Raw genomic sequence first — 22,981 nt, 5'->3', positions numbered from 1 at the left:
CTGTTAGAAAGATAGCCTACTTCAAGGGCACGCTGCACACCAAGAGCAAGTTCCACATCACTGTGGGGCACGAGACCGTCATGGGGCGGGTCACTTTCTTCGGATACGCCCCCCCCGCCCCCTCCGCTGGGGAGGACACCGCCTCTTTTCAGTTTGAGAGGGAGTATCTCTACCAAGAGGAGTACCTGATTGGCCAGCCCAGGCAGGAGGGCGGGGACAGCGACGGGAAACCCGCCACCCCCAAGCAGCAGGATGAGAAGCAGTGGGCCCTGCTGGAGTTTGAGAAGCCAGTCACATGCCCCCGACTCTGCCTGGTGATTGGCTCCAAGCTGGACACGGATATCCACAGCTGGCCTTCCACGGAGTGCTGCTGGAGGGCTTTGAGGAGAAGAACTACCCTGAGTGCTTTCTGCCTCGGCTCCGAGTCTATAAGAGCAAGCACAAGGAGTGGCAGGTGGAGAGGGTAGGCCGGCCCTGGGCTTCCCAGCTAATGGTTTAGGGGGGGAGGTTTTTCATTGGACTGCTTTCAGGTTCAATTTAGATTATTTATTTCTGGTTTCGCTTTAAAATAGTGGCTGCAAATTCCTGTGAATTCCAAATGCATTAGCTTCTGTTCCTGTGGTGATTCACTTGAGTTCATTATGAATTTGTGCTCATTTAAAAAAAAAAAAATTATTCAGAGGTTACTCCCATGCAATTCCTATGAAATAGGAATAGGAATCTATGAATCTATGAAGGAATTTGCAGCCTTTATTTTAAAGAGACTTGAAAGACTTGAGCTCCCAGGAGAGCGTGTGCTTGGTTTATGATTGAGAGGAATGTGGAGGCATGGTGCACCCCTACCAGAGAAGACGTGTGTCTCAGTGAGTGTGTGATTGCCTGTGTTTGATTTTGAGTGTGTGATTGTGAGTGTGTGATTGTGAGTGTGTGCTTGTCTCTGAGGGAGTGCTTGTTTGTTTGCATGTGGAATGTGGCGCTGTGCCCTCTCTCAGTCCGTTGCGTGCCGGGCGTATTGTACACACATGTAAACACGCTGACGCCAGGGTGGCATGCATTACCTGGGCGCCTGTCTTGGAATGGCGTTGTTTGGTCACACCTGGATGCAGCAGGAATGCCCACAACTGACTTCCTAATCAGCAGCATCACTGAGGCACTCGCCAGCCTTCCACGACAGGGGCTGTGACTAACCTGGAGCTGTGGAGAGCGTGCTGAACGCTTGTGAACCTGGAGCTCTGGAGGGCGTGCTGAATGCTTGTGTGCGCTCAGTTACAATGCAAGTCTGCAGTGTGCAGGTTTGTAAGAAGCACATGTTCTAACCAGGGTTCACTTCCAATTCCTTTTTAAAATCAATTCCTAATCCCAATTCCCTTTTATTTGATTCCAACACGTCGTTGATCAAAATAGCAACTAGCAGTGCTCAATTGAGCTTCTAACCAGGGCAACAAATTACTTGCATTGAAGTCACTGTTAGTCAATTAAACTGACTTCAAATGCACGCAAGAATCATCAATTACTATGGCTCTAAATTGGGAATTGATTGATCAGTAAGCAAGGAAGCAGCAGGGGCAGGCCTGATCTCTATTCATTTAAGTTGTTGCAAAACTAATCTGTTTTAGCTCCATAACATTCAGGGATCTTTCTTTTCAGTATGTCAGTAAGAGAGAGAGATTGAGAGAGAGAGAGAGATAGTGGAGACTCATTTTATCAGTGCAGACCTGGAGCACGTGTGGGTGAGTTCCAGATTACACGATAATATCAAGAACAAACAAACAACAAAACCAGCCTGGCAGAAATACAAGTGATCTGAAGAAAGGACTGTGCTGCATTTCTGAAGCTGTGCCAGGCATTCTTCACTCAGCTCAGACGTTTTCCGAGGATTCGTTTAAAAACAAATCAAAAGATTAGGCAACAAGTGACTTTACTTTAGACAAAAAGTAAACATGTCAGAACCCAAGTTCTTCTGCTTCACTTTGTCAGGCCTTGTCAGAATAGTCATAGTTAGAAAGATCAGTTGAGGACACAGTTGGGAACTAAATTAGAATATCCAGAATCCCTGGGATCCATTAAGATCCAACTTGACAAAGTTTTGAGATAAATCAACGACTAGGAATCGGATGAGCTTAGATGATTGTAACAACCAACTCTGGTATCTCCACTCTCCAAGTGTCTAGCCAATACTTTTAGTGCCGCACAGAAAAGAGGACCACAGGACCACAGTTGGAAATAAAGTGGTGACAGAGGGAAGGAGACACTCCTTCACACAGAGTGGTGAGAGTATGGAATGGGATATCAAGGGTTACCTAGCCATGCTGTTGATGCTGAATCACTGGGATCCTTAAAGATCCAACTTGACAAACGTTTGAGATGAATCAGCTACGTGGAACCAGATGAGCTTAGATGGGCCGAACGGCCTCCTCTTGTTTTGCCGTTTTTCTTTATACTCTTCTGTCTGTCTGTCTGTCTGGTTGGCTTCCAGGTGGCAGAGGACTACTCTGTGATTGGCTGAAACCTTTTCAAGAAAGAGACCAACATCCAGCTGTTCGTGGGGTTAAAGGTCACACTGTCGACAGGGGAGTGCGGTGTCATCGAGTGGGGCTTCGGGCAGAGCGGCAAGATGAAGATCAGAGTCCCAAGTGAGCAAGAGCAGTGTGGGCAGGGTCCTGTGTGCTGTGCAGATTGCTTGTTTGTGTCCTGGTCAGTGGGGACAGGGTCCTGTGTGCTGTGCAGATTGCTTGTTTGTGTCCTGGTCAGTGTGGGCAGGGTCCTGTGTGCTGTGCAGATTGCTTGTTTGTGTCCTGGTCAGTGTGGACAGGGTCCTGTGTGCTGTGCAGATTGCTTGTTTGTGTCCTGGTCAGTGTGGGCAGGGTCCTGTGTGCTGTGCAGATTGCTTGTTTGTGTCCTGGTCAGTGTGGGCAGGGTCCTGTGTGCTGTGCAGATTGCTTGTTTGTGTCCTGGTCAGTGTGGGCAGGGTCCTGTGTGCTGTGCAGATTGCTTGTTTGTGTCCTGGTCAGTGTGGGCAGGGTCCTGTGTGCTGTGCAGATTGCTTGTTTGTGTCCTGGTCAGTGTGGGCAGGGTCCTGTGTGCTGTGCAGATTGCTTGTTTGTGTCCTGGTCAGTGTGGGCAGGGTCCTGTGTGCTGTGCAGATTGCTTGTTTGTGTCCTGGTCAGTGTGGGCAGGGTCCTGTGTGCTGTGCAGATTGCTTGTTTGTGTCCTGGTCAGTGTGGGCAGGGTCCTGTGTGCTGTGCAGATTGCTTGTTTGTGTCCTGGTCAGTGTGGGCAGGGTCCTGTGTGCTGTGCAGATTGCTTGTTTGTGTCCTGGTCAGTGGGGACAGGGTCCTGTGTGCTGTGCAGATTGCTTGTTTGTGTCCTGGTCAGTGTGGGCAGGGTCCTGTGTGCTGTGCAGATTGCTTGTTTGTGTCCTGGTCAGTGTGGGCAGGGTCCTGTGTGCTGTGCAGATTGCTTGTTTGTGTCCTGGTCAGTGTGGACAGGGTCCTGTGTGCTGTGCAGATTGCTTGTTTGTGTCCTGGTCAGTGTGGGCAGGGTCCTGTGTGCTGTGCAGATTGCTTGTTTGTGTCCTGGTCAGTGTGGACAGGGTCCTGTGTGCTGTGCAGATTGCTTGTTTGTGTCCTGGTCAGTGTGGGCAGGGTCCTGTGCGCTGTGCAGATTGCTTGTTTGTGTCCTGGTCAGTGTGGGCAGGGTCCTGTGTGCTGTGCAGATTGCTTGTTTGTGTCCTGGTCAGTGGGGACAGGGTCCTGTGCGCTGTGTAGATTGCTTGTTTGTGTCCTGGTCAGTGTGGGCAGGGTCCTGTGCACTGTGCAGATTGCTTGTTTGTGTCCTGGTCAGTGTGGGCAAGGTCCTGTGTGCTGTGCAGATTGCTTGTTTGTGTCCTGGTCAGTGTGGACAGGGTCCTGTGTGTGGGTGTGATTAATGCCCTGCCCTTCCGCTCTGGATTCTTCTGGCTCTGTTGTTATTTCTGTCCCTTCTCCCCCTTCTCCCTCCGGCTCATGCTCCAGTCAGGATGTGGTTGAGGAATCGGCCAGGAATCCAGGCTCTGGGAATTCCGGCAGGTTCCTGTGCTCTCATCCACTCTCCTATGTGTGTTGTTAATGATCGGAGCTGGAGAGAGGGCTCTCTCAGCTGAGCTTTGGTTGGCTGTAACCCTACCCCTACCCCAACCTAGGGCTGTGCTGATACTCATACTCGTATTTATCTGCAGTTAAGTTCATTTTGACCTCTCCCCATTCTCGTTTCCTGTGTTACATGTACTGTAATAGGACCCCTCGCAAACAACACACTTTGGGGGGGCGTAATTACTTGTTGCACAGGAAGTCAAACTCTTCTTCTGGTACACTTTGTGTATTGTTTTTAAAACACCCCTGATGTCTCTCGCACCTGCCTCCTCTCTAAGTGCAACAGGTACACCAGTGTGTAACCGTTAACTTGTCCCCATGAAACACTACGGGGTGAAACGACTGCCTTCTGCCTAATTATTAGTCAGAAAACAGTTCTGTACCACACTAGACAGGCTCACTTATTAACATGAAGCTCTATTAGTGTGAAGACAGTTGTAGCCCATAATAAATAGAAGCTGCTGTCCGAATTCATTTAGACAGCAATCGTATGCTTTTTATTTGCTAGTCTCTTGACCACCTCGTTTTTAAACGACGGGCCTGTTAAGCTTGTTTGTTTGTTTGTTTGTTTTTACACAGTATATTTTTTCTTGCACTTTAAATCATCTGCCTCCTGACATTCCTGGGAAGTTGTACTGGAATTCTTTCCGGAGATTAAGATCGTTAACTGCGTCGCTGTTTTATTCCCCCTGCCGTGATGCCTCTCCCTTGGGCCAGCCGCCCTGGCATGTACGTTATTATATCATACAGTTATGATAGGTCACACTTCATCACTTTAATTTACAGTCACGGGCATGGTGACCGATTGGGCTGATTCAGGCTCTATCTTGGGAGAGCTCACCTGATTTTCCACTTTGCACTGGACATTCTTTACAGGATGCATGCTGTGTGTATGTGTGTGTCTGTGTCTGTGTGTGTGTCTGTGTCTGTGTCTGTGCGTGTCAGTTTGTGTGTCTCTTTGTGTGTGTGTCAGTGTGTTTGTGTCTGTGTGTGTGTGCGTGCCAGTGTGTCTGTGTGTGTGTGCGTGTCAGTGTGTGTGTGTGTGTGTGTGTGTGTCTGTGTGTGCATGACAGTGTGTGTGTGTGTGTGTTCGTGTGTCTGCGCGCGCACGGGCGGGTACTACTATCAATGTGCGGACAACATTTTAGAAAATGTCCCACAAAGACAGTAACCCCTGAAAAACAGATGACGTGGGGACGCCCCCACTTTGTAAAACACCTTTTTAAGAACTAAATAAATAAAAAAGTACCAAAATATTTAGTTTGTTGTCGAATTTCACCCTGTCTGGAGTTTTGTCTGACTGGAGTTAGAAATAGTAAATAAAAATATAGTGAGAGTCAATGAGAAGTCCCCACAAATACAAACGTGTGTGTGTGCGCGCGCACATGTATGTGTGTGTATGTGTGATGGTGTGTGAGTGCTTACTAGGTTAAGTTCAAAAGCAGTGTGATAAAACTAATAAAAGAAGAATTTAGCATTTAAGCCCCGCATTTTCGGCTTTGTTTAAACCATAGTTTGACCAGTCAATGCAAAGTGCAAGTGTGCCAATGCAGGGCTCTCTGTGAGTGAGTGAGTGTGATATTGTGCGGATCGATTTCATTAGTGGATCAGAGGTCAGATAAACAACACTTGTGCTGTGAAAGGCTGGACATGTTCGAGTGTGGAAAGAGGGGCTGACCCTGCCGTGACCTCGCCACCCCGCTCTCCCTCAACGCTTCAAACAGACACGCTCATGCACTCCCCACTCGCTCTCTCCATCCCTCCACCCTGCTCTCCCTCAACGCTTCAAACAGACACGCTCATGCACTCCCCACTTGCTCTCTCCATCCCTCCACCCCGCTCTCCCTCAATGCTTCAAACAGACACGCTCATGCACTCCCCACTTGCTCTCTCTATCCCTCCCTCCCTTGTTCTCATAATGTGTCCTGTGCTGTACTACTTAGAGTGGCACTGGGTGTGTGCGTGCATGTGTGAGTGCGTGCATGAGTGCGTGTTTGAGTGTGTGTGAGTGCGTGTGTGTGTGTGTGGAGTGAGTGAGTGCGTGCGTGAGTGCATGAGTGTGTGTGTGTTGTAGTGCGTGTATGTGTGTTGTAGTGCGTGTGTGAGTGTGTGTGAGTGCGTGTGCTTACACACTCACACGTGAGTGTGGTGAGTGTGGTGTGTGCGTGTTGTTGTGTGTGTTTGTAGTGCGTGTGTGTGTGTGTTGTGTGCGTATGTGTGTGGTGTGTGTGCGTGTGTGTGTGCACGTACGTGCGTGCGTGCATGAGTGTGTGTGTGTTGTAGTGCGTGTGTGAGTGTGTGTGAGTGCATGAGTGTGTGTGTGTTGTAGTGCGTGGTGTGGTGAGGGGTGTGTGTGTGTGTGTGTGTGTGTGAGTGTGTGTGTGTGTGTGTGTGTGTGTGTGTGTGTGTGTGTTGTAGTGCGTGCGTGTGTGTGTGTGCGTGTGTGTGTGTGTGCGAGTGCGTGCCTGCGTGTGTGTTATTTTTGCGTACGCAGCTGCAGGGCTTATTGAAAGTGCTTTTCCGCATCAGGCCCAGGGATAATCCTCACATGTCTTTACACAGGACTGCCCTTTACACAGGACTGACCCCCCACTCATCCCCAAACATCTCCCAGGCAAGGCCAGCCTGGCACCAGACACTTATTGTAGCCTGGAGGGGCTGAACAACTGTGGGTCACGGGAGAGAAGGAGGGGGTAGGGGTGGCTCTATCTCCTTCTCTCCCTCTCCCTTTCTCTATTTCTCTATTTCTTGACATAGTTAACCCTAATTATTTTAAGTGTAGTACAGAAACCACAATGACAGGACACACGGTTGGAAATTAAGTGGGTAGACTTAAGACAGTGGGAATGGGTTACCTAGTCATGTTGTTGAAGGAGACTCTTCTTCACAGAGTGCTGAGGGGATGGAATGGGTTACCTAGTCATGTTATTGAAGGAGACTCTTCTTCACACAGAGAGTGGGGAGGGGATGGAATGGATTACCTAGTCATGTTATTGAAGGAGACTCTTCTTCACACCGAGAGTGGTGAGGGGATGGAATGGGTTACCTAGTCATGTTGTTGAAGGAGACTCTTCTTCACACAGAGAGTGATGAGGGGATGGAATGGGCTGCCGAGCCATGTTGTTGAAGGAGAATCTTCTTCACACAGAGAGTGGTGAGGGGATGGAATGGGTTACCTAGCCATGTTGTTGAAGGAGACTCTTCACACAAAGAGTGGTGACGGGATGGAATGGGCTGCCGAGCCATGTTGTTGAGGCAGAACCACTGGGATCCTTTAAGACCCAACTTGATAGAGATCAGTGAGCTGTTAGGAACCAGATGAGCTTAGATGGGCTTTTTTCTGTTCTTCTTGAAATAGTTTGACAAAGGTTTGTAGATACTGAAGCAAACTTGTAGTAAGCGTGGGTTGATGAATTGTACCAGTCTCTAGTAGTGGAAGCGTGGGTTGATGAATTGTACCAGTCTCTAGTAGTGGAAGCGTGGGTTGATGAATTGTACCAGTCTCTTGTAGTGGAAGCGTGGGTTGATGAATTGTACCAGTCTCTTGTAGTGGAAGCATGGGTTGATGAATTGTACCAGTCTCTAGTAGTGGAAGCGTGGGTTGATGAATTGTACCAGTCTCTTGTAGTGGAAGCATGGGTTGATGAATTGTACCAGTCTCTTGTAGTAAGCGTGGGTTGATGAATTGTACCAGTCTCTTGTAGTAAGCGTGGGTTGATGAATTGTACCAGTCTCTTGTAGTGGAAGCGTGGGTTGATGAATTGTACCAGTCTCTTGTAGTGGAAGCGTGGGTTGATGAATTGTACCAGTCTCTTGTAGTGGAAGCGTGGGTTGATGAATTGTACCAGTCTCTAGTAGTGGAAGCGTGGGTTGATGAATTGTACCAGTCTCTTGTAGTGGAAGCATGGGTTGATGAATTGTACCAGTCTCTTGTAGTAAGCGTGGGTTGATGAATTGTACCAGTCTCTTGTAGTGGAAGCGTGGGTTGATGAATTGTACCAGTCTCTAGTAGTGGAAGCGTGGGTTGATGAATTGTACCAGTCTCTTGTAGTGGAAGCATGGGTTGATGAATTGTACCAGTCTCTTGTAGTAAGCGTGGGTTGATGAATTGTACCAGTCTCCTGTAGTGGAAGGCTTGGAAGGCAGTGGGTTTGAGTAGTAGTGGAAACACTGGGCTGCAGTGTGGAAGGCAGTGGGTAGTGAGAGCACAGGGCTGCAGTGTGGAAGGCATTCCCACGAGGGCTGCAGTTCCGGAAGGCAGTGGGTCGTGAGACGTCACAGGGCTTCAGTGTGGAAGGCAGTGGTATCACTCTCGAGAGCACTGGGCTGCAGTGTGGAAGGCAGTCACTGGTATTGAGAGCACAGGGCTGCAGTGTGGAATGTTGAGCAGTGGCTGCAGTGTGGAAGGCAGTGGGTAGTGCAGGGCTGCAGTGTGGAAGGCAGTGGGTAGTGAGAGCGCTGGGCTGCAGTGTGGAAGGCAGTGGGTAGTGAGAGGCGGGGCTGCAGTGTGGAAGGCAGTGGGTAGTGAGAGCGCAGGGCTGCAGTGTGGAAGGCAGTGGGTAGTGAGAGCACAGGGCTGCAGTGTGGAAGGCAGTGGGTAGTGAGAGCGCAGGGCTGCAGTGTGGAAGGCAGTGGGTAGTGAGAGCACAGGGCTGCAGTGTGGAAGGCAGTGGGTACTGAAAGCACTGGGCTGCTTTAATTAGGTATTAAAACCAATAAGAAATTAATTTGAAGATCTGTATAAAATGGTCATAAATACAAATGTATGTAATTTATTATTTTTTATTCAAAAGTACCGTTTGTTTTTCACTGCTTTTATACTGTTAGCTATATTTTTTTAACAACAAAATAAATAATGACATTTTAGAGGAATATAAAAGCAATGCTCTGATTAAAATGTTTTTGTTCTTTTCAGAAACATTGACCTGCCTCATTTAAACCTCAGTCTCTTTCAAATTGTAATTAATGTTTGCAAGTCTTGTAGCAAACACAAAAAAAAAGGATGAAAGAGGAATTGTTTTGTAAGTAGGATTTTACTTGGAGGGATTAAGCTGGCTTCCTATCACCAGCTGCTCCCCACGCTGCTATTGAAGGCTGCCCATTTACTGAAAAGGCATTAAAGACCAGTGCAGACTTCACAGCGCGTGCGCTTGTCTCACACAGCCAGACACTTACAGGGCAAGTACTCTGAAGAGTCTTCTAGTTTTCATTCTACTGTGCTGGGAACTGCCAGCCAAGTGTGACCCCCAGCGACAGAACTTCATAGCTGACCCGCGTTTATTACCCCCAGCAGGGGGTGCCTGTTCCTGCTGTTGTATGAACGAGTCTAGCGAACATTTAGAAAGCCGCTAGTCCAGTCCAGCATAATAGGCAAGCTGGTCACATGACTCTCATCTCCCGCACACCTGTCTGATTCAGTGAGTCAGCAGTCCTCTTGATGCAATGCAAAGAGTATTACGAACTTCTTCTATTACTAACCACTGCTTTAAGAAGGCTGAACATGCTGATGAAGACGACTGTGGACACAAACACAAACTGAGCGACTGACACGCACGCACGCACCCACGCACGCTCGCACGTTCTGACAAGATGGAGAAAGACACTTTGTGGAAATAAGAAAAATGCATTGCCTGTTATATGTGTTTCTAGAAGTTCAGTATACAAATAAAATGTGAATTTGTGAATTTGTATAATAATAATAATAATAATAATAATAATAATAATAATAATAATAATAATAATAATAATTCTTGTTTAAGAAAATCAATATTTGCGTGGTTTTTTATTTTTTTCACGATTCTGACGGCTCTCGTTTCCGGGTTGGACTTTTTCACCTCCTGGGGTCATTCCAGACCAATATTCGAATGATGGAAACAAGTTCCTCCTGGTGGCTGTTGCACTGGGGTTTGCGACTGTGAGGCGCCCTGATCCCTGTGTCACGTTGCTCTGCTCCGCTCTCCTCCCTCCCAGTCCTCTGGGATCCTTGCCCTGGAAACAGACTTCCTTCCCAGGCCAAGGCTGGAACGGACCCTCTCATTTAAAATAACCTTCATCAAACGCTTTGGGAAAATTGCTTCCGATTGCTGCACGCATTCTTTTAGTGTCGCTGAAAGGTCTCCAGTCTCCGTCTCTCTCTTTCTCTCCCTCTATCTCCAATTAAATAATTGTTTCTGTCGTCATTGTTAGTGTTTCTGTTGCTGATGGATGCATGCCAGGGGCTGGTTGGCAAGGTTCAGTGTACCTGCAGGGAGATACTGTTTCTGTCTGAAGACAGGCGTGTGGGGTGGCAGTAGCCTGGCGCCACGTAACCATGAAGCATGGAAGGTGCTGTTGGAGGCTTGTGCTGTGTCTGTGTATGCCAGGCCTGTGTTGGCATGCTTGCCCCAGCCTGTCTCTGCCCACGCAGTGTTTGGATGGGGTCTGTGGCAAGGGACAAAGCACCCACACAGTGACAGACCTCTCCAGCCCCCCTCCACATCCTCCCTCCTCTCTCTCTGCCAGTCTGCCAGTCTTATCAACCAGGGAGATCGAAGCTGATAACACAGGGCTGAGACAGACACATGTGCTTCTCAAATCGTTTTTCAGAAAGAACGCAGGCAGGCTGGCACCAGAGTGACTAGAGGGGTGTCGATCAGGCTTCCACACTGATACGCTGCTGTGAAATTATCACGTGCGCCAGGGCTGGACAAACTTGGCCCTTCTACTCCTGGTTTTTGTTCCAACCCTGTTCTAAATGGTTTAATTGAACCAATTAAACCTCCATCCAGACCCTGAAGTGGTTCATGATCTCACTGTACCTGCTAAACCTGGAGTGGAATGGCCCTCCAGGCCCGTGATTGGACACCCCTGTGATGTGCTTAATAACGTGTGACAGGGTGTGTAGCTGCTGCTGTTTAGAGTGTTTGCAGCTCACACAATAATCCCTTAAATATTCTCCATTTGGACATCCATTCACTGTATACTGTGGGGTTAAGGGTGCAGTTTGGAAAGCATGCATTTACCTGTTCTCATGTCACACAATATCTGCTGCTAGGTTATAAAGCTCTATGTTGGCTTGCCTTGCCTCTTGCTGGGACATTTCACCTGTTCTTCGGGGTTATTCTATTGGCTGCAAAGCACGTCAGTCAACAGTGGGAAACAGCTGATTGGTGAAAAAAGAGCATTCTAGTCCGTCTTACTTGCCCATGAGTACCGTCTCCTGCACGGACATGGATAACAGAATTAGCCGTGCATTGGGTTCTTTTTTTTTTTTTTTAATTGAATTTTTTTTAAATGAAATGTTTTTTATGATAAGGACAGTTTATCTTCTTGTCTCTTATTGTATAAGAGTGTCTTTTCGTTTCACACTTTGAGAGACAACTGCTGAAGAGAAGAGCCACTTATACGATAGGAGACAGGGGTCAGCTCCACGTATTGACTTACAGAAACTCCTTGACTCCCCCCTGCCCTTGTGCTCTCTTACAGAGGGGCTGAGTGCCGAAACCAAGCTGCTGCTCTCTGCCGCCTCGCAGAAGAAACCAAAAGGAGGGAGCAAGGGGGAGCCGGCCAAAGAGGAAGAGCCCAAGACAGACTCCCAGCCAATCAGCATCAGGATGTCCTTCAAGAGATACATGTTCGACCCCCACAAGAAAATGGTGCAGTCCTGATGGGACAGTTTATTGGGGCCGTGTCTTAATCTGAACTCACTCTGTGCACCCCCACATCACTTCGCTCTCAAGCCTGAAGACATCTCTACCGGATAGGGGAGGCGCAAATGTGTCATAGGGTAGGGAGTGGAGTGGAGTGGAGGGGAGTGGAGGGTAGGGTAGGGTACGCACTGAGACACAGCCTCACCGAACGCTGGTGCAAGGCTCTCCCCTTTAAGCGCCGTTCCAGTTTGGGTTGTGTTCCAATCTACTCCTACTATACAGATAACTCTATTAGAAGCTGCTTGGAATTAAGACCTGGACTGCCTTGGGTCCTGTGTGACGGAGCTGGGCAGCACTGCATTATAGAAGATCAGATTGTAGAGCTGAGCCTGTCTCTCGAAGGTCATTGTATAGAGTCATGAAATGGTTGTGTTGGGATTGGTTGGAAAGCCCCTTTTATTTTGGCTCACATCTCATATGGTTTGGTACCAGTTTTACATGGAAAAACTGACACTAGAGATACAATGCCTTTTGCAGCAGGAATAATAACAATCACAAAGTATAGCATTCAACCTTCATGGAATAACACAACTCATAAAGTCTATGCATTCGTCAAATTATTATGTTATTAATCAACTAACTGCTGCTTCTGAGCTGTTATTTTTTTTTGGGTTAGAATTTTAAAATCACTATGCAAATAACCTGGCAGTACCCACTGTACGTGATTTTACATCATTGTGTAAGTCAGCTGTGAAACAACCAATAAACATGCTGGTGTACTACTGAAGTTTTTTGCTTTCATTGGAATTAAAAAAAGAGATTGTCTTGGATCCAACCACTATAACAATACACCTCCCTCCCTCCTAGTCCCTCAGCTCTAACCACTATAACAATACTGCCTCCCTCTCTCAGCTCTAACCACTAGACCACACTGCCTCCCTCTCAGTCCCTCAGCTCTATCCACTCTGATTGTGTCAAAGTGTGTGTGCAATGATAGAAGTTCTCTCTGCTCCCCACTCTCCCTCTCCTCCCAGTCCCTCAGCTCTATCCACTCTGATTGTGTCTAAGTGTGTGTGCAATGATAGAAGTTCTCTCTGCTCCCCCCTCTCCCTCTCCTCCCAGTCCCTCAGCTCTATCCACTCTGATTGTGTCTAAGTGTGTGTGCAATGATAGAAGTTCTCTCTGCTCCCCCCTCTCCCTCTCTCTGCCACACAGCAGCATGTCACAAGTGGAGACAGGCTGCAGGGTTTGTAATGGCTCTGAGTTTGTCCCTGTGTCCTGTTTCAGTGGGGATGTCAGTTCTGACATGACCATTCTGCTCCCTGGCCGGTGAATATGATCGTCTGTTCTCAGTTACAGCCCGGCTGAGACAGAGTAAAGAGCTGCAACTTGGATTAGATGCCAAGCAAGCTGACAGGGGAGATCTGCTCAAATAATAGACCCCCTATCAGGTTACCATAATGGACATGAAGCAGCTTCTCGGTGGCTTTGTCCAGAATCACTGGCTTCTGAAAGAAGCGTCTGCGTTCAATTTCTCTTCTTTCCTACTTTCTTGTTTTTAAATAGACAACAACAACAAAGTTCCTACTTCAGCTGTCTGCCCCTGAAAAGCAGAGGAAAGCAGAGCCGGCAGAGGGAATATATGCAATATGCAATTAGAGCACTTACTGCACGACGCTGCAAGGAGGTAGCCTGCAGTGTGCACAACAGTGTGGATGTACACACATTGGTTCAATTAATATATATACATATACACCCACACACACACACACACAAGAATCTCCTCCAGTGGACAACTACAAAGCCGTTTTGACCCATAGATCTTCTTCAGAGCATAGAAAAGAAAGGTGAATATCACTCTTAAATAGTCATTATTCATTTCAGGTGAACTGAATATATATATATATATTTGTATACTATTTTAAGCTGGTGATCCCATTAAAATGGTATCGCCTTGTTCATGCATCTTGTATGTGAAGCAGCCTGCCTGCCCGTGCGCTCTCTGTCGGGTTTAAAAGTGCCTGATCGCTGCGTGGGTTTAAAAGTGCCTGATCGCTGCATGGGTTTTGGACAGGGGCCTGGGTATCTGATGGAGTGAGGCTGTCGAACAGGAGCGGTTTGGGGGTGGCTGTGATTGTAGCTGTGCAGACAGGCTGTATCAGCGCAGGGATCGCAGGAAACCTGAGTGCCCCCATTATCCGGTGGAGCGGGGCTCTCGGGAGTGACAGGGCCAGGATTGCTCTGCAGACTGACAGGCCTTTTAGCGTTATCTCTGCAAGGCTCAAGCTCTTGCGCTGCCTCTCTGTGAGCAGCACGCAGACTGGCCGGCTCGGTCTGGAGCGATATGAGATCCTGAGCAGCAGCTCTCCCCTCTCTGGATAGGACCGGAGTGCTGTATAACTGCAGCATTTTTCATAATTACTTTTGAACTATTTTCAGGTAAATAGTGCTGAATTTAGAAATACTTTATGAAGAAACGTAATAAATTCGAAACCAAATCTAAAAAAAAAAAACTTTCTCTGTGTCTTCAGTGGTGCCATTTTCATATTGAAAGAATAGATTCCAGATGGCCGTTTTCCTTGCTGATGTAATCGTGTGATTCGCTTCACGTTGGTCGGCCTTGTTTTTTAACGGGGGGCGCACATGACTTCAGTATCTCCATGCTGAATAAAAAGGCTTTTTCATTTGAGCCTTGACCCGTTTCTACCAAAAAAAGAACTTGATGTCCAGCATTGAATTGGTAGCAGCAGTTAGACTGACCTGGGCTGAACAGGGTTCTGGGATCAGTGGGACGCGCACTGATGAGACAAAAGGCCTCCTTTGTTCCAAACTTTTCTCATGTTCTAAATGAGTGGTTGCAGAGGTTGTGTTGGGAGAGTTGATGAGGAGTCAGCAGTCTGAGCCAGTTCTGAATCAGGTTGCACGGGGCGGGGGGGGCGGTAAAATACTAGAAAAAGAAACAGATGAAATGACTGGCAGGGGGCTTTCAGATATGGGTTGTAAATGCACCATTAATGAGATAAGCCTTATCTTCAAATGTCCATGGAATCGAGACTTTGATGGGTGCCAAGTTTTCAGTTAATATATATTTGATTGATAAGCCAGAATGAGAGAGAAGGAGAGAGGGAGAGAAAGAGAGGAACTGCATCTGCAGACAAAAAAAAATCCACCATAAAATAACATAAAATCTATCACTCGCCTCCCCCACACATGCTAAAAAAGAAAAAAAAATATATAGCAATGGGAACGAGGGAGAGTTAAGAAAACAGTTCTGATGACATCTGCTGTTGAGTTATAGAGGACAAGAAAAAATAAATATATAATGCGTGTGTATTTTATTTGATTTCATTTCTTCCCCATTTGGACCCAAGGCGAGTGTGTTGTTATCTGCAGCAGTGAATATGAGGAGATAAGGGAACAGCACTGGAAGGGTTCTGCGTTTCGAAGATGATAATGTTACCAGCCTCTGAGGAGCTGTGGGGTGTGTTCTGCACTGAGACGAGTGGGGAGGAGGCAGACAGTTGTGTCCTGTCCTGTCAGCAGTCTTCATCCAAATAAAAGAAACTTTGCTGAATTAACTTTTATTGTGCTTCCATGTTCTTTTGCTCTGGCATATCGCAGGGAAGTTTTAGGAAAGGACAAGGGTTGATAAGATGGGAAATTGGTTATGAAATCTGTAGGAAAAATAACCTTGAGAAACATTGCGACTTTCAGTACCAAGGATTCATTGCACATGCAAATATACACAACGGTAGATCCATTAAAGGCGTCATTGGACACATGCACACACACACACGCACACACACAAAACAAAAATGTGTAGACTCCCAAAAATGAACCATTTCCCCCTCTCCAGACACACAGACAGGATACAAACCTTCAACTATAGCTTTCAAACCGTCCAGGAGCCTGAAACTCACACTCGCCCTGCTGCACCTGGTCCTGGGTAAGTCCTGGTAAGCCTGTTATTGAAATGATCAACTGAATAGTACCCCTACTGCACAGACTCAAGGGAGACTTGCTCATGCTGTAGGAAGTTCAGAGTAGATTTAGCAGCAGGGGGGTGAGAGGGGGGTGAGAGGGGGGGAGGGAGTGACAAACTGTACCTTAAACAGGGAGAGAGGAGGGGAGAGGAGAGAGAGGAGGGAGAGAGGAGAGGGAGAGAGAGAGTGGAGAGTGGCAAACTGTACCTTAAACAGGGAGAGAGGAGGGGAGAGAGAGAGTGGGGAATGGCAAACTGTACCTTAAACAGGGAGAGAGGAGGGGAGAGAGAGAGTGGGGAATGACAAACTGTACTTTAAACAGGGAGAGAGGAGGGGAGAGAGAGAGTGGGGAATGACAAACTGTACTTTAAACAGGGAGAGAGGAGGGGAGAGAGAGAGTGGGGAGATGACAAACTTGTACTTTAAACAGGGAGAGAGGAGGGGAGAGAGAGAGTCTCTCCCCCAAACTGTACTTTAAACAGGGAGAGAGGAGGGGAGAGAGAGTCTCCTGACAAACTGTACTTTAAACAGGGAGAGAGGATGGGGACAGAGAGAGTTTGGAATGACAAACTGTACTTTAAACAGGCTAGGTTTGACAGAGAATTTGGAATGACCCCCTGTACTCTCTCTCACCCCTTAGAGGGGGATAGAGAGCGATGGGGACATGATCTTTAAACAGGGAGAGAGGAGGGGAGAGAGAGAGAGTGGGGAATGACAAACTGTACTTTAAACAGGGAGAGAGGAGGGGAGAGAGAGAGTGGGGAATGACAAACTGTACTTTAAACAGGGAGAGAGGAGGGGAGAGAGAGAGTGGGGAGTGACAAACTGTACTTTAAACAGGGAGAGAGGAGGGGAGAGAGAGAGTGGGGAATGACAAACTGTACTTTAAACAGGGAGAGATACCCTCTCTCTCCTCTCTCTCTCGCCCCTTACTGTTTGACATGAAATTGGTCCCTCTTCTCCTCCCCTCTCTCTCTCACCCTTACTGTTTGACATGAAATTTGAGGGGAGAGAGGAGGGGAGAGAGAGAGTGGGGAATGACAAACTGTACTTTAAACAGGGAGAGAGGAGGGGAGAGAGAGAGTGGGGAGTGGCAAACTGTACCTTAAACAGGGAGAAGAAGGGAGAGTGGGAGTAACAAACTGTAGACAAAGTAAGTAATTAAAAAAAGGAAAAAGTGATTAAAAGGAATAATTAGCATTTTGCCTCCTGATAAATGTGTAAATCGTTAATTGCTGATTTAACCCATGGCTGTTATTTGTATAATTATTATTATCAATTTGCATAATTATCGAGTTGCAGTCTACCCTGTCTGTTTGTCTGCCTGTCTACCTGCCTTTCTGCCTGCCCTTTTGGGGCGCCTTGACTTTAGGGTTCCTCACATCAGTGTGTGTGTGTGTGTGTGTGTGTGTGTGTGTGTGTGTGTGTGTGTGTGTGTGTGTGTGTGTGTGTGTGTGTGTCTGTGTGTGTGTGTGTGTGTCTGTGTGTGTGTGCGTGTGTCTGTGTGCGTGTGTCTGTGTGTGTGTGTTTGTGTGTGTGTGCGTGTGTCTGTGTGCTTGTGTCTGTGTGTGTGTGCATGTGTCTCTCTTCCTGCACCCATAGCAGCCTCAACTCTTAATGGGTCTGGCAGTGAGTCAAAACTGAAGCGAGACTGCTACGCGGTTACTGGCTTACAGGTGTTTCTCCCATTTTTTTCTGCAGTATTACATTATTATCTTCAAACACGACCCCCTCCCCTCCCCTCTCCTCTCCATTCATTCCCTCACCCCCACCCCAGACCTGATTCTTTTGAGATTATTATTACTCCTGTCAGCAGTGTGTTTTTAATGCACTATCAGGACACAGCGATGTTGTTTAATGCACTATCAGGACACAGCAATGTTGTTTAATGCACTATCAGGACACAGCGATGTTGTTTAATGCACTATCAGGACACAGCGATGTTGTTTAATGCACTATCAGGACACAGCGATGTTGTTTAATGCACTATCAGGACACAGCGATGTTGTTTAATGCACTATCAGGACACAGCGATGTTGTTTAATGCACTATCAGGACACAGCGATGTTGTTTAATGCACTATCAGGACACAGCGATGTTGTTTAATGCACTATCAGGACACAGCGATGTTGTTTAATGCACTATCAGGACACAGCGATGTTGTTTAATGCACTATCAGGACACAGCGATGTTGTTTAATTCACTATCAGGACACAGTGAAGTTCCCCTTGATCAGATTCTATTTTGGCTGCATCGTAGCTGGTGAACACATGGACGCAGTCCATGTCTTTTTCTTTTTCTTCTCCTCTTCATAGGGAATGTAATTAGCTGTGATGAAAGCCAGCATTTTTAATTAACACAGTACAGCAATTCTCTTTCATTCCTTTTTATCAGTCTTCCTTCCTTTCTTCTTTTCCCCTCCTTGCTGTCATCTTCCATCTCAAATTCTTTTCTGTTTTTAATATTAAAACATTTAATTGGTCAGATTTTCTTCATAACAAGTTCATTTTGCCATCAGGAACATGCTGGGAGACAGACTGATTGAGATGCCTTGTGCATTGATTCAGATCGTCCGATGAAACAAACAGCTGTTTCACAGACCTGCTAAGAAGTGTTCTTTCAACACAGTACCTAAGATGACTTTACTGAAGGTGTTGCAGGATTAGTGCAATGTAGGAAACCAGGCAGTGGGTCAGCAACAGCAGGGTCAGGCTTTGCCAATCAATCCATACATTCATTACAGTGGGTTAAGAAGTGAGTTTCTCAAAAACATATCGTCTGAAGGCGCTGCTTAGTGAAATCATCTGTGTTACGTAATGGAGCACACTGTGGATTTCATAAGAAAAATAAAACAGCTGTTGTATAGCAATCACATTGGAAATGTCTGCCCTTTGTTCTTGTCTCTCTCTCTAACCCCATCCCTTTACCACTGTAATTGTGCACTTTCCCCATACCGTTCCCATGGTTATAACATGTCCTAATCCTAACCCTTTACTAAACCTCTCTGCTTTACAATGCATCCCCATGCTTTACCACACCTCTCTGTGCTTTACAATGCATCCCCATGCTTTACCACACCTCTCTGTGCTTTACAATGCTTCCCCATGCTTTACCAGAACTCTCTGTGCTTTACAATGCTTCCCCATGCTTTACCAGAACTCTCTGTGCTTTACAATGCTTCCCCATGCTTTACCAGAACTCTCTGTGCTTTACAATGCTTCCCTATGCTTTTCCACACCTCTCTGTGCTTTACAATGCTTCCCTATGCTTTGCCAGAACTCTCTGTGCTTTACAATGCTTCCCTATGCTTTACCAGACCTCTCTGTGCTTTACAATGCTTCCCCATGCTTTACCAGACCTCTCTGTGCTTTACAATGCTTCCCCATGCTTTACCAGACCCCTCTGTGCTTTACAATGCTTTGCTGTGGTTTACCAGACCTCTCCGTGCTTACAGTACTTTACCATGCCATCACTATGCTTTATTACACTTTGCTGTGTTTTAGTACAATGGGAGACTTGTACAAGTGGCTGGCTATTTCAAAGTCTTAGTAAACAGGGGTGACCCCCTGTGATCCACCCTGTAGCGATAGCTGGCAAGAATAAGAACAAACAGCATCGTTAGATTTGAAGAATGCACTAACTGAGCTTTATCATGTTCAGAAAACGCATGTTCTTGATTCAATGGTAAATCTCATTCTCTAAAGAAATCGCTCCATTCTGAAAGCCCCAGTATGTGGTTGTTGCTGTTGATTTGCCACCTTGTCATTGCAGTGTGATGCAGCGAGCTCTTATCAGCACAGCTCTCTTCAGTCACACACCGGCTGACCAGTTTGATGCTCAGAAACAAAACAGGGGAGAGAGCGAGCATAATAAGAAAACGAGAGGAGGGAGGGAGCGTTTCGGCTGACAGCCTCCTCGCACGACTATCTGCGTGCTGGATAATTGCTTCAGGTCCGCGAAGCTCGAAACTGCACGTGCTCAGGAGAGAAACATGAGCTGAGCAGAACTAACAGCAGCAGCGAATTGAGAGCGTGCACAAGGAGATGGGTTATTTATTTTAATTATGTGGAAGCCCATTTTCACCACCACCAAAAACAAAGCCATCTTATAATTCTCACTTGCTAAGTCAGAATTCTGAGATACTGAGTTAGAATTACAGAATTCTGAGATGCTAAATCAGTTTATTTATTTTTTTTACTGGTTGCAGAAATGGTCTTTTTAAACCTGATTAAAAAAAATCCCTTTCTCTGTATTCAGTATGATGATCATATGTGCAAAAAAGCTGTTTTTAAACGTATCTGCAATGATCGAGACCCTTCATAAATACTCTGCCATAGATCTTAAGGAACGTTTCTAAGAATTAAGTCAAGTAGGGAAACGTCATGGCTGTACCTACACTGACAAAGGCTCTAGTTGACTTAGTTCTTGAAAACGAGACGAGTTCCCTGGTTTACATGCACGCACCCACGCACACATGCACACACCCACACACAAATGCACGCGCACACACCCACACTCACACGCACCCACTCACACTCACACACATGCACGCACCCACTCACACTCACACACATGCATGCACCCACTCACACGCACACACATACACACACACACCCAGGATTGTTTGGTGTCCCGGGAAGGAAGGAATGAAGGTGTCCTGAAATCCAGAGATACAGAGGCTTCAGGGTAAATGGAAAGCTTGTACAACAACATTGCTGCTGAGCTTCTGATATGGCTGATATGAGAAACAATGAGAAATGCAAACATGATCATTGGTTGATATAATAGGGTTCAAACCGAAACCGTTTTGCATTATTGTTACAATTAAATACATATATACTGGTTTTGTATATTATATTTTATGGCACTTATTCAACTAAATAAATATAATTAGAAAAAAAAATCCTCCAAACAGATTCAGTTTCATTCTGAATTTTGGGGATATTGGAGGGAAGTATGTTTTTAATAAAGAACTCATTTTCATGGTAATTATGGGATGAAGCCAGCTTGAAATGACAAAAAAAAAAAAGTTGAATTATTATTATTTATTTTTTAAAATGTCCCCCCTGTTTTTTTTCTTTCCCCCAAAGTGTTCTCAAGTTTCAGGCCCACAGGTGAGGGCTGCGAGCGGGGAGAAGGAAGCACGAAGTCCCAGTCACAAATTCATGAAGCACGTTTACATTAACAAGCTGCAGCGCTCACCCAAGGCTAGTTCTTGCTGCACATCGTTTTGCTTTAAACGTGGTATCGTTCAGCTTGCGGTTTTGTCGGCTAAAGGCCTGTTTCTTTCATGCTTGTTGTTTTCAGACAAGGCCGTCGTGTTTCAAACATGAAAACATAGCCCTGAAATTCAGGTAGACTAACAGACCCTTCTTAGCCGTGCACCAGTGATGAAGCTGGTCTATCAGCTTGTGTCTCACAGCACCCTGCACTGCAATGCTTTTTACAGCAGGTCAATAATAGCACGTACAGACTAACAGACTTAACGTTATGTTATTTCATAACAACTGTCTGATACAAGCAGGACAAATGGGAATGTTGCCTACAACTGACAAGCAATACTGAAGTGTTTACTACAGAAGTTGTTCCCACTTTAATGGAACTGCCACAGGGGTATTCTGGTAGAAATGAGCTTGTCTGTTGACATGTTTTTTCCATGTATATCGAGCCCCATGTAGGTCCACTTGTGCATTTTTTCCTACAGTACTTTGCATTGTTTTTTTTGGAAGTCATCTTTAAGCAATAAGGTCCTGTAATATGGAGCACATTTTCTAAACCCTAAACGGCATGCTGAAGCTGTTTAAAACATAATGGATGCAAAGTAACGACCTTAACATTAATACAACTGCACAAGCGGGCCTGCACTGGATTCCACACACATGCAAAGAATTAGAATGCGGTGATGGCTAACTTCATTTCTCCAAATACACCCCTTACTGGCAGTTCCACTAAAGGTGAAGCAGCTGCCACAGTAAATAGTATAGGCACACTGCCCATTGTATAGACTCTTGTTCTTTCAGGTGTGTATCACTTCAGTACCAGCTCTCTACTATATAAACTATATCAGCTTTAAAAGAAGACAGTTGAGGAATGTGCAAAAAAATGGAAACATCACTTTAATTGAGTCATCAGCTACAATGCCACAGAGAATTAGGACACAATGCCTGATCCAAACAGTTCTTGCCTAGCTAACTGCACACATGTGTTTTGGAGTCACGGTACAATGTTAGCTTTGACTTGTCCTTGGGACCCCCCTTGATTCAGGAGCAGTGGTAGTAGGGGGGACCACCCATCTGAAACAGCCCAGGGACAAGACCTCTGAGCTGGCCTGGCTTGTACATGTCCCTCCCCCTGGAGCTCTCTGGAGTGAACAGACTGACTTATCTCCAGAGCTGAAGTTCTCTTATCTGAAGGCATCGGCTGCAAACTTTTAATAAAAAATAAATTTCATGCAAATTCCATTTGTTTTGTCTAAACAGCTGTCACTGTATGTACTGAGTTCAGCATTTCTAAAAAAAAACCCTATCGTTCTGAGTTTAGATTCACCCGTTATGTTTTAGTACAATCTCAAACAAATTTGATTTTGATGATATTGGAATTTGATAGCCTACCTTGATTCAGGCGTGGAGATGCTGCCCCTGATATACTTCCATGTCTAGACTTGAATGTTTCACCCACATGAGAAGCAATGGGCTGGAGGGGAGAGTTTGATTTTCACCTCTTTCCTTTGATGCTGAAGGGGAAGCCACGGCAGATTCAGTGTGGACATCTTCAGACTCCTCAGAGGATGATTCATGGGAAGGATTGTCTTCCGTTTCTGACACGTCCTCGTCTCACTCTCTCTGTCCAGCTCTGAGAACCACTTGCAACTTATAGGTTGACCCCAGCCTAGGAAAAGTCATACAAATATTATAACGGGAAACAAGTAACATTGAAGGTCAGTGGAAAGCAGTGTCTGGTGAAATAGAGCTGAACCTCAACAGGGAGTTCAGTGTTTAATACTGAGAGATGATACCTTTTTATAAAGTAATAGGTGTGTGCTCTTATTCATGGTTAAAGGGTTCATTTAAATGACAAGACTGTATAAAACTTTCATTTTATCTTACAGTCTTTGTAGCTAAATGGGAGGTCATACTTCATCTTTTTTGCCACAATCTGCATTTTACATAAAGTCTGATGAAGCAAAGTGGAAGCATGGTAAAGCATATTAAAAACGATGGTAAACTGTGGTAAATGCATA

General features: G+C 46.1%; 1 pseudogene; it reads left to right on the top strand.

Moving 5' to 3' along the window:
• The window catches only part of LOC121328336, a 36,852-nt pseudogene extending 23,414 nt beyond the window's left edge, over positions 1–13,438 (top strand).
• Positions 13,439–22,981: the final 9,543 nt, after the last annotated feature.

This window comes from Polyodon spathula, chromosome 16 (genome assembly GCF_017654505.1).
Source record: "Polyodon spathula isolate WHYD16114869_AA chromosome 16, ASM1765450v1, whole genome shotgun sequence".
NCBI classification, from domain to species: Eukaryota; Metazoa; Chordata; class Actinopteri; order Acipenseriformes; family Polyodontidae; genus Polyodon; species Polyodon spathula.
Note: the sequence above shows the minus strand (reverse complement) of the source record. Positions and strands in the feature narration are given on the sequence as shown.